The 13,884-nt window shown below is 36.9% G+C and overlaps 1 pseudogene; it reads right to left on the reverse strand.

Moving 5' to 3' along the window:
- Positions 1–5,390: 5,390 nt before the first annotated feature.
- On the reverse strand, positions 5,391–6,219 carry LOC114283931 (silicon efflux transporter LSI2 pseudogene; annotated as a pseudogene).
- Positions 6,220–13,884: the final 7,665 nt, after the last annotated feature.

Raw genomic sequence — 13,884 nt, forward strand, 5'->3', positions numbered from 1 at the left:
TCCAGTGGATCTTCAGTGGTGAAGAAGATGGTTTGAGGTCTTGCATAGGGGAGGGACACCCCTCTCCCCTTTTGTCTCTCTTTTATCCTTGTTTTGGCTTAAAGGGTAGCATGTATGCCTAGCTTTGTTTGGCTTAATTTCGGAGGTTATTTGGTGTTTATTTAGCATGTTTTACCTCTGTCCCATGTTGGTTTGTTGGCCCCTCCCATGCTTAATACACTTGCTTTGTATTCCCCCATTTTGCCTAGAAATGCATCTTCTATTTAGGCTTCCATGCTTGCATGATTTAGCTTAGCTTGTTGAAGCTTTTGGTCATGATTTGTCATGCTTAAGGTCTGTTGGCCATTGTTTTGGTCATGTGTAACATGCTTGATGTAGTTGCTTTGCATTTTGGCTTCTAACATGCTTAACTTAAACTATCCTCATGATTTGGCTTTATTTAAGATCATATTTCAGTCCATGTAAGGTGGTCTTATATTGTCATTTGTGTTCCTTCCCATGCTTTAAGGTGTTGTGGCTTTGTGCCTTGAAATGGGCATTGTGCATGCTTGTATGTTTAAGACATTTTGGGGCTGCCATGTTAGTGGGTTTTTGGGTGTATTTTGCTGCATTAAACATCTGTTTTTGGTCTCTTAGTCCATGCCATGAGTGGTCATGATGGTTGTAGTAGAATGCCCCTTGTTTATGCCTTAGTTTTGGGCCCCTTTGGCTTGCATGTTGGCATGAGTGCTTGCTCACCATTTTGGACACTTTTTGGTCACTGTTTTGGGATGGATTGAGGTCTGCCCTTCATGGTTTAGCACCACCATTGCATGATCATGTTGCGTTGTTTTGGTTCTCATGCTTACATTGTATCATACTTGCATGTTGGCATAGCATTTATCTAGTTGCATCTCATACACATTGTACCATACTTGGCACATTTAGAATGCACTAACTTAGTTTGCATGTTTAAGTTGCATTACATTTGGCATGTTTTGCATTTTAACCTCATGTTGTGCATTTGAGCCAAGTTTTTATATATATGCATTGCATTGCTTGGTTTGGGGTGTCAAACCGGGCATGGGGATTGAGGAGTGTTTGTACTTCAAGTGACAAAACACGCCTCAACCCTCGGTCGCCAATCCCCTTGACTCTAACATGATAGGATGTTGGTATTCATGTGTTTTGTTTGCATGCATTTTACATTAAATTGCAACCTCGGCCTCTTAGGCCATCATGCATCAAAAATGCACAATTGATGGCTTGAAGGTCGAGGGTCACGCTCCCTTGAGTCTCTTGCATGATTGGGAGTGTGACCAAGCTCACACTTGCTCAAAATTCCATGCCATGTACTGCTTTGCCCTCTGCTGCTGTCAACTGCAGGTCCCAGCAGGATTTTTTGGCCGATCGGCAGTGTTTAGTGCCGACCCGCAAAGAATATGTGGCCGATAGACTTAAAATCAGCCGATGGATATTTCCCACGACCGGTGGTTATTTACCTTAGCCGATGGTGTTCTACAGTGTTCAGAGAACATATTCCAAGACTTTGGAAATTTTCAGAGGAGCAGGGTAGCATTAACAGAGGCAGCAGTGGCACGGTACGAGTTTCCAGGCAAGATGGATCGAGCATGCATCACTCGCGTATCCCGAGGCAGGGTTGCGACCGTCTTTATTCTGCATTTAATTTGTTAAATTAGAGGGTCTGCGCATCATGCTAACTGCATTAGTACTTCAAATCTAACTCGAATACATGCTACTTGTGCATTTTCACATGTCATTCATAGACTAGCCGAGCCTACTCTAGTAACATTCCGTATGCGTTGCATTAGGCATTTAAAACATGAACTAGGATCATGCATGTGATTACTAACTAGTTTTCTGTTTTTAGCTTGGAGTACTAGGTGAGTTTTTATGCTTTAGCATACCGCATGCGTGTGAGTGTTGCTATAATTGCATGTTTACCATGAGGCTAACTGCTTATGTGATATAAACTGCTTGAATGCCTGTGGGTGAAGGTTGGATTGTCTGAGTTGAAATAGCTCATTGAAATCCGTGTTTTAGCCTACTTGCGAGTAGCAAATTCCAAAACATGTTTCCAAAACAAACGGATATGCAATGCTTATTCCCAAATTAGGCAATCTAGTCTATACTTTTGTGCTGTGCGCATAACATAGTAATTCTAGGCTAATAATCAGGATAAGAACACATAACGTTTTCAAAAACGGATATCACGGTTAGTAGAGGCCGATCTTCGGATCGGGCGAGAGGGGGTGCTCATAGCTGACCTTCCCCAATCGTACCCTAGCTCCCGAGCCGAGGCAACTTTGATGATGACGGACACGTGGCCTTTGGCACTGAGTCAGGGTTTCCTAAATTCCCCCAAAATAAAATATTTAGGTGGCGACTCTGTATCTGGCAAAGCAGTCCATGTTTGGCACTTCTTTCAAAAAATCTATTTTCTCAAAATGATTTGCCGGATTTGGACTCTTTGGTTCAGATTAAGAACCGTGACACAAATCGAGTCCGAACTGTAGCGAGACCCACGGGGGCGCGTGCTACAGTAGGGTATTGGTTAACAATGGTGTTAGGTACGTGGTCTGTGATGTTTCATTTCCCTAGTTTATGGTACATCATCATCGTAATGGGTAGTGTTTGGCAATGTTGGAGCATGTATTGAGTGTGTGGCTATATGTAATGGGTGTGTAGGGGTTTTTATTTGGCCTATCCGTTGTTTGATGTTACTGGTTTGGTGGGGTTGTAATTGAGCCGGAGTGAAGTCATGTACTGGGACATATCAGTTTGTGATTGTAATTATGGTAATTAGGGGTGGGCAACGGTTTATCCGATCCGCAAAACTCGCTCAATCCGCCCAACTCGCATACAAATGGGCGGTTTCGCAAACACGATGCGGGCGGATGTAGTTTGAAATATGGCATTTTTTGTGGGTTGCGGGCTTAACCTTAACCCGCACCCACAAGAACCTGCTCGCATTTTTTTTAAAATTTATTTATTAATCTTAACTGTTGATTTCATTCCTATATCCTACTTAGATATTTTTTCCCAAAACAAAATACCCTTTATTCTTTGAACTTACTCTAGCATTACATTTGCTAATAGTATTATATCAACTGAAACTGAATAAATACTGATCATATTATTATTGTTTCATAATCGAACTTGTCTCGGATGAAGTGTGATTTGAAATTTTAAATTCCATAATGAATATGGAGTTCTATTTTAGGATTTTGAAATATATGCTTGTGTTAGTTTATGATTTGATTTAGGATTTTGAATGATTTGTTTATGTTACGAACTGATTTTGTTGTGTTTTTAATTTTATAAGTTTTAATTCATTAATTATTAATGTTTGGAGCATTTTAGAAAATGGGAAGAAAAGGGCCCAAAATAAATTTTTACAAAATGGAAAAAAAAAAGGCTCAAAAATAAATTTTTGAAGAAAAAAATTCAATCCGCAAACTGCCCGGAACTGCCCGCTCATCCGCGAACCCTATCCGCACAAACCACAAACCGCACTACGGGCAGTTGCGGGTTGACTTTTTCCCAAACCGCATAGATATAGGCGAGTCCAAACCGATCCACAAACTGTCCAAATCCAAACCGCGAACACCCCTAATGGTAATGTAACATTGTGCATGAAATTATGTAGGTGTTTTTCTAGTGATATGTGTTTGTTGTCATCATATATTGGCGTGAATGCAATGATGGAGTCATTAATAAATGGGTTGGTTTTGTTGCAATGTCAAAAAAAGTCCCCTGTTTGTTCCAGTTGCATGTGTATGTAGTAATGATGTGGATTGTGGTAGATGTCTATGTTAGTGGGAGGGAAATTTAATTGATAATATAGATGCTTAGAATGTTTAATGAAAGCCTTCAAAAATGTGTTCTGTTTGAGTGGGGGTTTGTTGTATTGGTGGTGAAAGATTTGTCGACTTCTATGTAGGATTTGATTGCGATTGTCCACGTAAAAATTAGGACATGTGACTTCCATGTTAGTAAAAATTAATCAACTTCAATGGAAGCAATGAATCCATTATGTCAGTGTGTCAATTGTAGGTATGTTGGAGTTTTTATGGAATGTTGATGACTTGCATGTTATTGGCGATGATTTGTTGGAGATGTACATGTTACTTACTGAAAGTGCATGGTAATGAAAGTGCGTTTGTCAGAATCATGTATGTAGTGGGTCTTGTGTAGGTGATAGTGTTAAAATCAAACAAAATAAATAAATAAATAACAACCAACAACAACACCACGATTCCATATCAGCCCCCCCTCATCAAATGGTTAAACATTACTAACCCTACAAATCACTCCACGCAATCCTCTACAAAAATTTCAAAAATTAACACCATACTATAACCAATCCACTCAAACATCAGGAAAAAATCACAACCAAAATCACACTCAAGGGTAAACAAGTAAACTCCAGAATATACCATAAATAAAAGGACTAATTGGTTTGAAAGAAAACTTCCAGGACTAAATGGAGCAACATTTTCCCAAATGGGATTTTTGGGTAATTTTTTCTATTTTTTAAATATTCTAAGCAAATTTTTTAATTTGTAGATACACTTAACATAAATACATTTAAAAAAAAGGGGTTTTTTTTTTTTAGGGTCCCTGGTATTAAGACTTTATAGTATAAAGGACATCTAATATTTTCATAATGTCTAAGGTCCCTCAATTTGATCCAGAGAAATTCTGGTCCAGAGAAATTCCAGCCCAGAGAAATTCCAGTCCAGAGAAATTTCAGCCTAGAGAAAATTCGGTCTAGCAAATTTCTCTCCAGAGAAAATTTGATCCAAAGAAATTCTCTGGATTCCAGTCGAGATTTTCTCTGGATTTTCAGAGAATTTCTCTGGTTTTCACAATTCGCAAGAATTTCTTTGGATTTAAAAAAGAAAAAAGGCCTGAGATTGTGTGCTTGAGAGTCAAACAAAATAGGTTGTTGGTGGTGGAAGAGAGGTGGTGGTGGTTCTGGAGGAGGCGGTTGTGGGTGGTTGGAGATGGAGCCAAAACTGTGGTTCAAGAAAGAAAAGATTGACTCGGTCCGTGAATCATAGCCTTCATCTCCACCATTTGAAGATTGCATATTATTCACACTGTTTTCAGAATCCATTTGCTACCAAAAAAGTGATATAAAAGATGATATATTAAATAAATAAATAAATAAAGGGCCAAACCTGCTGAGAGATGGTTGTAGTTCCAAAAAAAGAAAAGAATTTGAGAGAGAGCACAGAAAAAATTCACAGTGATCACAACCAAAGAAATTTCATACAACCAGAGAAATTTCATACAGCTAGAGAAATTCCAAGGATGGTCAGACACCTGAGTAGCATGCTTTGCTTGCCTTCATTCTTGGTGTCAAGCAAATTATGGGAATTTCTCTAGCCTTTTCCAAAGAAATACTCTCTAGAGAAATTCTCGAATTTCTCTAGCCTTTTCCAGAGAAATTCCCGAAAGGCTGTAGAGTTCCAATCTTGAGAATTTAACGATGTACGATGTGACAATGTAGCTGGTGAAAAACGATGGGAAACCACTTCTTCCTCAGGAACCACTTCCATAGATGCATCTTCTATATCCTTCTGAAGAGATAACAACTTCCAATACATGCTTAGAAGAAATAAAGCATTCAAACAAACTCCCAACAAGCATTGCAGGGAAAATTCCGACTACGAAACTTCCAAAAGAAATCTTACTTTGAACAGCGATAACCAGATTTTGAGGGTTGCCAATTGGAGTTGCTGAAGACCCAATGTTTGCACTTGAGGCAAGGGCCAATAGGAAAGGATGAGGTGGGAGATTCTGTTGCCTCACGATTTTCAAAACAAATTCAGTCAAAACAACACAAGAGGTATCATTAGTGAAAAGAGCACTGGAAATGGCATAAATAAGGCAAATTCGACAAAGCAAGTCCTTGGCTCCCCAACTCTTCTAGGTGAGCAATTTACCCAAGTATTTAAACATGTCTACCCTTTCAAGATACACACTAACAACCATTGTTCCAAAGAGAAGACCAAGGATTGGAAGATCAATGGCAGCATATGCTTGCTCTGGTGTTATAACTTGGAAAACTACCATCAACATGGCACCTAAGAGGAACCCTGCAGTCCTTCCAATGGGCAGTAAAGGGACTATTGGGAAAACTGCCAATACCCAGAAAATTGCAAAAGCAATTGACCCAAGTACCAATTTCACTGTTGAAGCCATGGCCATTTTTGCAAATTATTAGTAGTAAGCCCGAAATCCTTTTTTTTTCCCAAAATTGAAACCCTCTTTTTCTGATCACCTCCGATGCTACATACGCCGGAGGTCCACACGCAGTGTGCAACAATTTGTCATGCTTCAAATTCTTCGAAAACGCCGATAATCTGAAGTCTGTGACCTTGAGATTGCCATTTTCATCTAAGATCAAATCGCGGTGGTAAATACCACGACTGGACTTGGTAGCCATGACTTCGTGGAGCTTCATGACGTTGGTCGCCGACCGTCCTCCTCCCTCCTCCTCTATACCACCGCTCTGTTTATCTCAGGTCCCCGATCTGTCTCAAGAAGAATCACTGTGAAGACGAAAACGAGACTTGAAGTGAAAAATCACAAAAAAATGGAGCTCAATCGGCTGGAGAATTTGCTGCACGGGTCGGATCCGGTGAAGGTGGAGCTCAATCGGCTGGAGAATGAAGTCAGGGGTGAGGAACAAGAGTTGATCTGGACAGGTCTGAGAACGAGAATGGAGAAGTTGAGAGAGAGAGAGAGAGAGAGAGAGAGAGAGAGAGATGAGTTTTGATTTGGTAAGGTCAAATTTCTCTGTGATATGTTTAGGGACCTTAGACATCAAAAAATAATTTTGTGAATCTTTTCTACTACGAAAAGTGGGAGAGCTAGACCAATTTTTCCTTAAAAAAATATAATATTTGTAAAAAAAAAAATCCTTAGAAAATTCACTAAATACCAAATATAAAAAAAGATGAGAATTCAATATATTTTTTGTATTCTTGTGTATTTATTGATTTTTAAAATATTTTTTTATAAATATTTTATTTTTTAGATATATCTAAGTAAAGTGCATCTAAAAAATTACTTAAAATTTTAAAAATATTCACTAAAAATAAAAAAATACCAAAAATAAAAAAACTTAATTTAAAAAAAATTAAATCAAAAAAATTAAAGCTAAACATACCGATTGGGCTTCATTTTTCCTACTTTCATTTGACTTGTGATGCAATGAAGATATGCTGCGCTTTTATCAAATTTGATTGGATTGTTTTGGGTGAAATGTTTTTACTCCAAAGTATACCACACAATTTCTTCTCTAGTCAAAAGAAAAGAAGAAGAGAGAGAGGTAACATATAAGAAATATCCAAATTAGCTTTGTTATTTTTTAGTATAAATTATACTTTCAATATTCAAACTTTCATTCAAATTTCACTTTATTTTTTTTTCTTTTAGAAAAGAATTCAACATTTGGTTGAAATTTGGAGGAAACAGCATGGGCTTCATCTTCATTTGTCTGCTTAGTGGAATTGATTTTTATCAAAACTCATTGGATTTATTTTTTGGGTTAAACATTTCTACTCACAAATTTTACCACATAATTATACGAATTAATGAGAAAGTCAACAAATATACAAATTAATGGATGAGTTTATGTTTCAATGTTTTGTTTTTATTTTTTTTATATTAAGACAATTTCAATTATGTTACCTACAGTGACATTTTATGGGTCAAAGTTCACATGAATTTGAAATCTGATGTGGTTAACTTAGATCATCTTTAATTTTTAAATTTTTTTTCATCAAATTTAAAAATAATTAAAGATTATCTCCGTTCCATTCATTAAAAGCATATCAAATCAAGTGATTTTTTTTTTCGTTAAATTGAGAATTTATCAAAGTCTTCGTCAAATTAGAATTTAATAAAAATTAGGGATGATTTTTTCTTTTCCATCAAATTTGATAAAAAGTTAGAACAGTTTATATCAAATCAAACTTTTTATTCAAATTTAAAATCAAATTAGATTAAAAATTAATGACGGATTTGATAATTAAAAGTGACATTAAAGAACTAGTAGAAAAATGTCACGTGTATTACTTTAACTTTTCTTCTTTTAAAGTTAAGTTAATTGATATGAACAGATAGTTGGAATTATTTCATCTCTAATCATTTTATCAAATGTTCATTAGCTTAAGGGAGAGATATTTTTCATCAAATTGAGAACTAATCAAATCCTTCATCGAATTTAAATTTGATAAAAATTTTTAAAAAAAATGTATTGGGATGATATTTTTCATCAAATTTGATGAAAATGAAAATTTACAATGAAAGGGGAATTTAAAAAAAAAAATTATAAACATTTGATGAAAAGATTGGAATAGTTCATATCAAATTAAAAAATTTAGTCAAATTTGAAATTAAATTAGATGAAAAAATTGGTAAAAGGTAAAAAAATGGTCTTACATAGTTCAAATATTAGGATTTTATTTGAATTTTTTGAAAAATAAATCAGAATTTAATTAGTTACATGGGAAAAAACCTGAGACTATTTATGTAATTTTTCCCTTTAATCAGTTGGAAAATACTAGGTTGGTAATCATGCTGTGTCGTGTCGTTTTCGTATCGTGTCATATTGGATTCGTATTCAAAATAATCTAACACTAACACAGTCCATTTAATTAAACGTATTAATTATCTTAATATTAACCTGACCTACTTATAATCTTATTAATCAGTAACACGATACACTTAATACGATTAGCAAAAATTTATATTTCGGATTATAATCAAATTGTACCACCTATTTAATAATTTTTTTTTTTTTTTTGACATCACATGCATAAGAATAATTTGTTCAAACATTGACACAAAATAATAATATATGTCAATATCTATGAAAATAATTAAAAATATTCATCACTAATCCATTACACATTCAATCTAAACTATTGTTATTTATTAATATTTAAATATTATCACGCCCCACACTTTGTTACTCGGAATCCATTATCAAATTCATTAAACATATTCAATTTCAGAGATAACATGCTGCGGAAACTCTTTACATCATTTGTAAGAATAAATAAAGATTCTCTCATCCGTAAATACAACATGTACATATCTAAATAATTGCCCGCAGGCTTACATCTTTAACAGTAAAAGAAAGGGTTTAACCCTTTTACATCAATGGCATTCTGCCTACAAATAAAAGGCCCCGTGGCCAATACATAAAGAAGATCCTCAATCTTGAAACACCTCTCGACGTTCACCTAAAAAAGGATTAGCAACGTAGGATGAACATAAAGTCCAGTAGGGATCTCAACATGATCCTAAACAATAGCAACTTACAGATAGCTATGATCATGAATGCATCAAGTCATATCAAATACATAATGTGACAGTTTATACCGAAATATACTTATATAGGAACTTTTCTCAAAAACATTCTTTTCATTTAACACTGTAAGCGATCCACCTTTCTTTTCTTTTCTTTTCATTACCCCTTTTTCCAAACTTTCATGACAATAACAATTCTAGAAAAGAATTTCACCAAGCCCATTACTTTTCTCCCATATTCCGTACTTACAACAAATTTGCCTTTTGTCAAAACATGTTCACAAATACCCAATTTCCTTCACACTTTTCAAAATCTCAAAATAGTATTTATGTCTGTTCCCAACACATTCATACCTATACATGCATACCTTTAGTAAAAAAGGAAACAACAAATCATCAACAAGTATGTGATCAACAAATGAGGCAACTCGGCCTTTCAAAATTGTAACCATCGTAACCCATAACATACTCAGATATACTGAAACAATGATGATAAAAAGCTCTGCTCTACCTGCCATAAGCACGGTAAGTTAAGGGTACACCTTTCGACAAATGACATGCCAAGTTCTTCAGACATAAGCTGAAAGGTACTGGTACCTCTACCAAGTTCTCCAGGCACAAGCTGGAAGGTACTGGTACCTCTGCCAAGTTCTCCAGGCGCTAACTGGAAGGTACTGGTACCCCTCATTCTAAGCGCGGTATATAACACCAACCATTACAACGCAACAAAGCACAACCAACAAGTATAATACATACACATAAACTATTCAATAATGTTCAACCAACACAAGTGTAATGCATACACAACAATTCAACACAACAATGTCATCCTCCACCGATGACCAAGGACAAAACCTCTAGATGCATGTATTCAAAATACTTATTAAAATGACTCAACTCTCATGAGATCTTAAACCCAACGACACTAGTACGATAGTTAAAGGTACAACCCCCAAATGTGTGTATTCAACACTCATGATATAATAGTTCAACTCTCATATTTATTTTCCGAGACTCACATAGAGTTATCATTTCATTTTCCATTTTCAAGATCAACTTCCATAATTTTCCAGGTCAACATATTCCACCACTTATTCCAACCCACTTTTCCCAATTCACAAAACCAATTCATTCTTTTCATTTCACAAAACCAATTCCACGGATAATAAAGCCATAACCAATCTCAGTTCAATACGTTCATTTCAAAATAACCCCAATGCCATAGTTAATCCCTTAGCCATTAACTCATTTACACAACCCATATCAACAATAGTAATTTACAAATATTGTTCAACCATCCTCCCTTTTAATTTACCGAATCAAAATATAATTTAGGGCTTTCTCTTCTTTCAACAATATCTTGCTAGATTACTCCCCAATTAGCCCAAACAACAATCAATGATAACAAACTCATTCTCAAACAACCAACCCTAGGTTCCCTTTCATGATTTTCAAAGAAATCCAACATGGATATGATTTTCATGCAATATAAATTTACAACATGTCCATCTATGAACGAGGTATTGAAAAAGAGCAAGGAAATCCCTACCTCATGCTTAGGAGAGAAAACCACCCAAAAATCACCGGCGACGAAACCATGAACCACTCGGAGCAAAAGGAAGCCCTTAACGAGATCTACAATCCATCTCAAAGGACCATGGTGAAAAGATCACTCTAGATGAGTCGATCTAGAAATCTTTGAGCAAAAAAATGATTTTGGAGAGGGAGAGAGAGTGATACGGTTTAGAAGGAGAAAAGAGAAGAAGAAATAAAGAAAAGGGTTTAGTGGGAACCTATTTATAGTACTAGGTCAAAATAGAAATAAGCCCCAAAGTCAACCCAAAATATCTAGTCAAAATATCCCCAAAAAGTAGGCCCAAATCGGTAGAAAAATCTGGAAAAAGTCACAAGTTTCGACCCCTACAACAGTGGTGTTGACACCAAAGAGGCAAAAAAATCTGGGAAAGCTTTGACTGCACTGCAGGTGTCGACCCTACCCCAGACTGGTGTCTACCCTATCTTCCATCAACCAACACACAGACAGAAGAAGGTCAACCCTCTCCCAGTCTGGTGTCTACCCTATGTTCCAACAACACTTCCCGAATTTCATCAACAGGTAAGGGTCAATCCTAGGAAGGCTGGTGTCGACCCTAGAATGAAATTTCTAAGTCTCCAAGGAACTTTTGACAAGAATAAGTGCGAACAACCAAACCCAACAAGTTTAAATCAATTCATACTCCTCCAAAACTAATGCATAACAACACCAAAGGCTCCCAAAATAGAATAAAGGGTCTAAATACATTTACCAAAGGCTTTAAAAGGCACAAGTGCTACAAATATCCAATAAAATTTTAAAAGCAAAACAAGTTTTTATCTAATATCAAATTAATAATAATAATGTTGTAGCTATATCACATTCAAAGTAATATTGTTGCGATTCTTTCACATTAACTTCTGCCACAAAAACGTTGTTGTTACACATTAAAAACTCTTTTTTTCTACCGATCTTGACTTCTACTGATTTATCATTAATTTAGGATTGGATTTCATTAGGTATAGATATATATGTATATTATATAGATATTTAACTTTTAATCTAAAACATGAGAATGAATTATTCAAGCTTATATGGTTACTGTTGTATTTGACTTATATGCAAGTCAATAATGGGTTCAACATATCGACACGAACATTTACGCGGGTCAAATGTGTCCATTTTTTATTTTACGTGTTTAATCCAAACATGTCCCATTTAGGGTGTGTTTGGTAACGTTTACGTTTTCAGTTTATATTTATAAAAATTTTATAAACTGGTTTTTGTTTATTTTTAGAAAAACATAAACTACAAACGCGTTTGGTAATTGACAAAATGTTTAAAAAAAATTTTAAATATAAAAAAGAGTGAGAAATGGCGAGTGGTGGCAAGTGGCGGCGGAAGACGGTGGTGGAAAGTGGTGACGGTGGGTGGTGGGTAGCTGGTGGTGGTGGGTGGTGGTGGTGGTGGTGGTGGCAGGTGAGTGGTGGTGGCGGGTAGGTGGCGGGTGGTGGTGGTGAGTGGATGGGTGATGGTGGCGGGGGGCGGGTGGTGGGTGGTAGCGAGTGGGTGGTGGTGGCAGGTGGGTGGCGGATGGCGGGTGGTGAGTGGATGGGTGATGGTGGCGCGTGGCGGGTGGTGGGTGGTAGCGAGTGGGTGGTGGTGGCAGGTGGGTGGCGGATGGCGGGTGGTGGTACGTGGTGGTGATGGTGGCGGGTGGTGAATGGTGGTGGCAGGTGGGTGGCGGATGGCGGGTGGTGGTGGTTGGTGGCGGGTGGTGATGGTGGGTGGGTGGGTGACGGTGGCGGGTGGTGGTGGTGGTGGTGGCGGGTGGTGGTGGCAGGTGGGTGGCGGATGGTAGGTGGCGGGTGGTAACAGGTAGGTGGTGGTGGTGGTGGGTAGGTGACGGTGGCGGCTGGTAGGTGGTAACGAGTGGGTGGTGGTGGTGGTGGCGGGTGGTGGTGGCAGAGGTGGGTGGCGGGTGGGTGGTGGGTGATGGTAGTGGTGGTAGTGGTGGTGGTAGTAGTGGTGGTGGGTGGTGGGTGGTGGGTGGTGGTAGCGGGTGAGTGGCAGGTGGCTGGTGGTGGTGGGTGGCAGGTGGTGGTGGCAGGTGGGTAGTGAGTGGTGGTGGCAAGTAGGTGGTGATGGCGGGCGGTGGATGGTAGTGGCGAGTGGTGGGTGGTGGCGGATGGATGGCAGGTGGGTGATGGGTAGTGGTGGTGGTGGTGGTGGGTGGTCGGTGGTGGTGGCGAAAGACGGTGGTGGAAAATGGTGGCGGGTGGTGGCTAGTGTTGGGTGGTAAAAAAAAAAAAAATCTGAAAACTCAAAATGGAAACACATTTTTTGTGTTTTCATTTTTTGGCTAAATTTATAAACTGAGACCACTGATTTATAAATCAAAAATTTTACCAAACAAGTTTTTATTTGAGTTTTTTAAATTTTTGTAAATATAAACAGAAAACTGAAAACGTAAGTGTTACCAAACGACACCTTAATATTCGTGTTTTCAGATCGTGTCATAGTCGGATTCAAATAAAAAAAAATAATTAACCCTATCCCTTTAATTATTTGAATAATATTAACTAGTTACAAATTTCCACCCTTAGAAAATAACTCACCTCCTCATAACAATCAGGATTTAGGGTTAGGGTAGAGAGACTAATAATAAGATTTGATAACCCATTGAATTTATTACCAAGTGGGTGCAATTGATGAACAGAAATATAACCGGTTTGGGTTTCAGTCTTCCAAAAAAAAATTTTAATTCATATTTTTATATTTTTAATTAAATTTTAAAATATTTTAATTAATTATTTTTTAATTTTTCGATTCACTTAATCTTAATATATCTTTTAAAAAATTTATTAAATACAAAAATGTATTGAATTTTCATATTTTCCTTATATTTTTTGTATTTAATGAATTTTTAATTTTTTTTCATAAATAGTATATTTTTTAAGTATATTTGAATTAGATGTATCTAAAAAAATAAAAAAAATTTATATAAAATATTAACA

The sequence above is a fragment of the Camellia sinensis genome, chromosome 13 (assembly GCF_055761805.1).
Source record: "Camellia sinensis isolate YWXY chromosome 13, ASM5576180v1, whole genome shotgun sequence".
Lineage (NCBI taxonomy): Eukaryota > Viridiplantae > Streptophyta > Magnoliopsida > Ericales > Theaceae > Camellia > Camellia sinensis.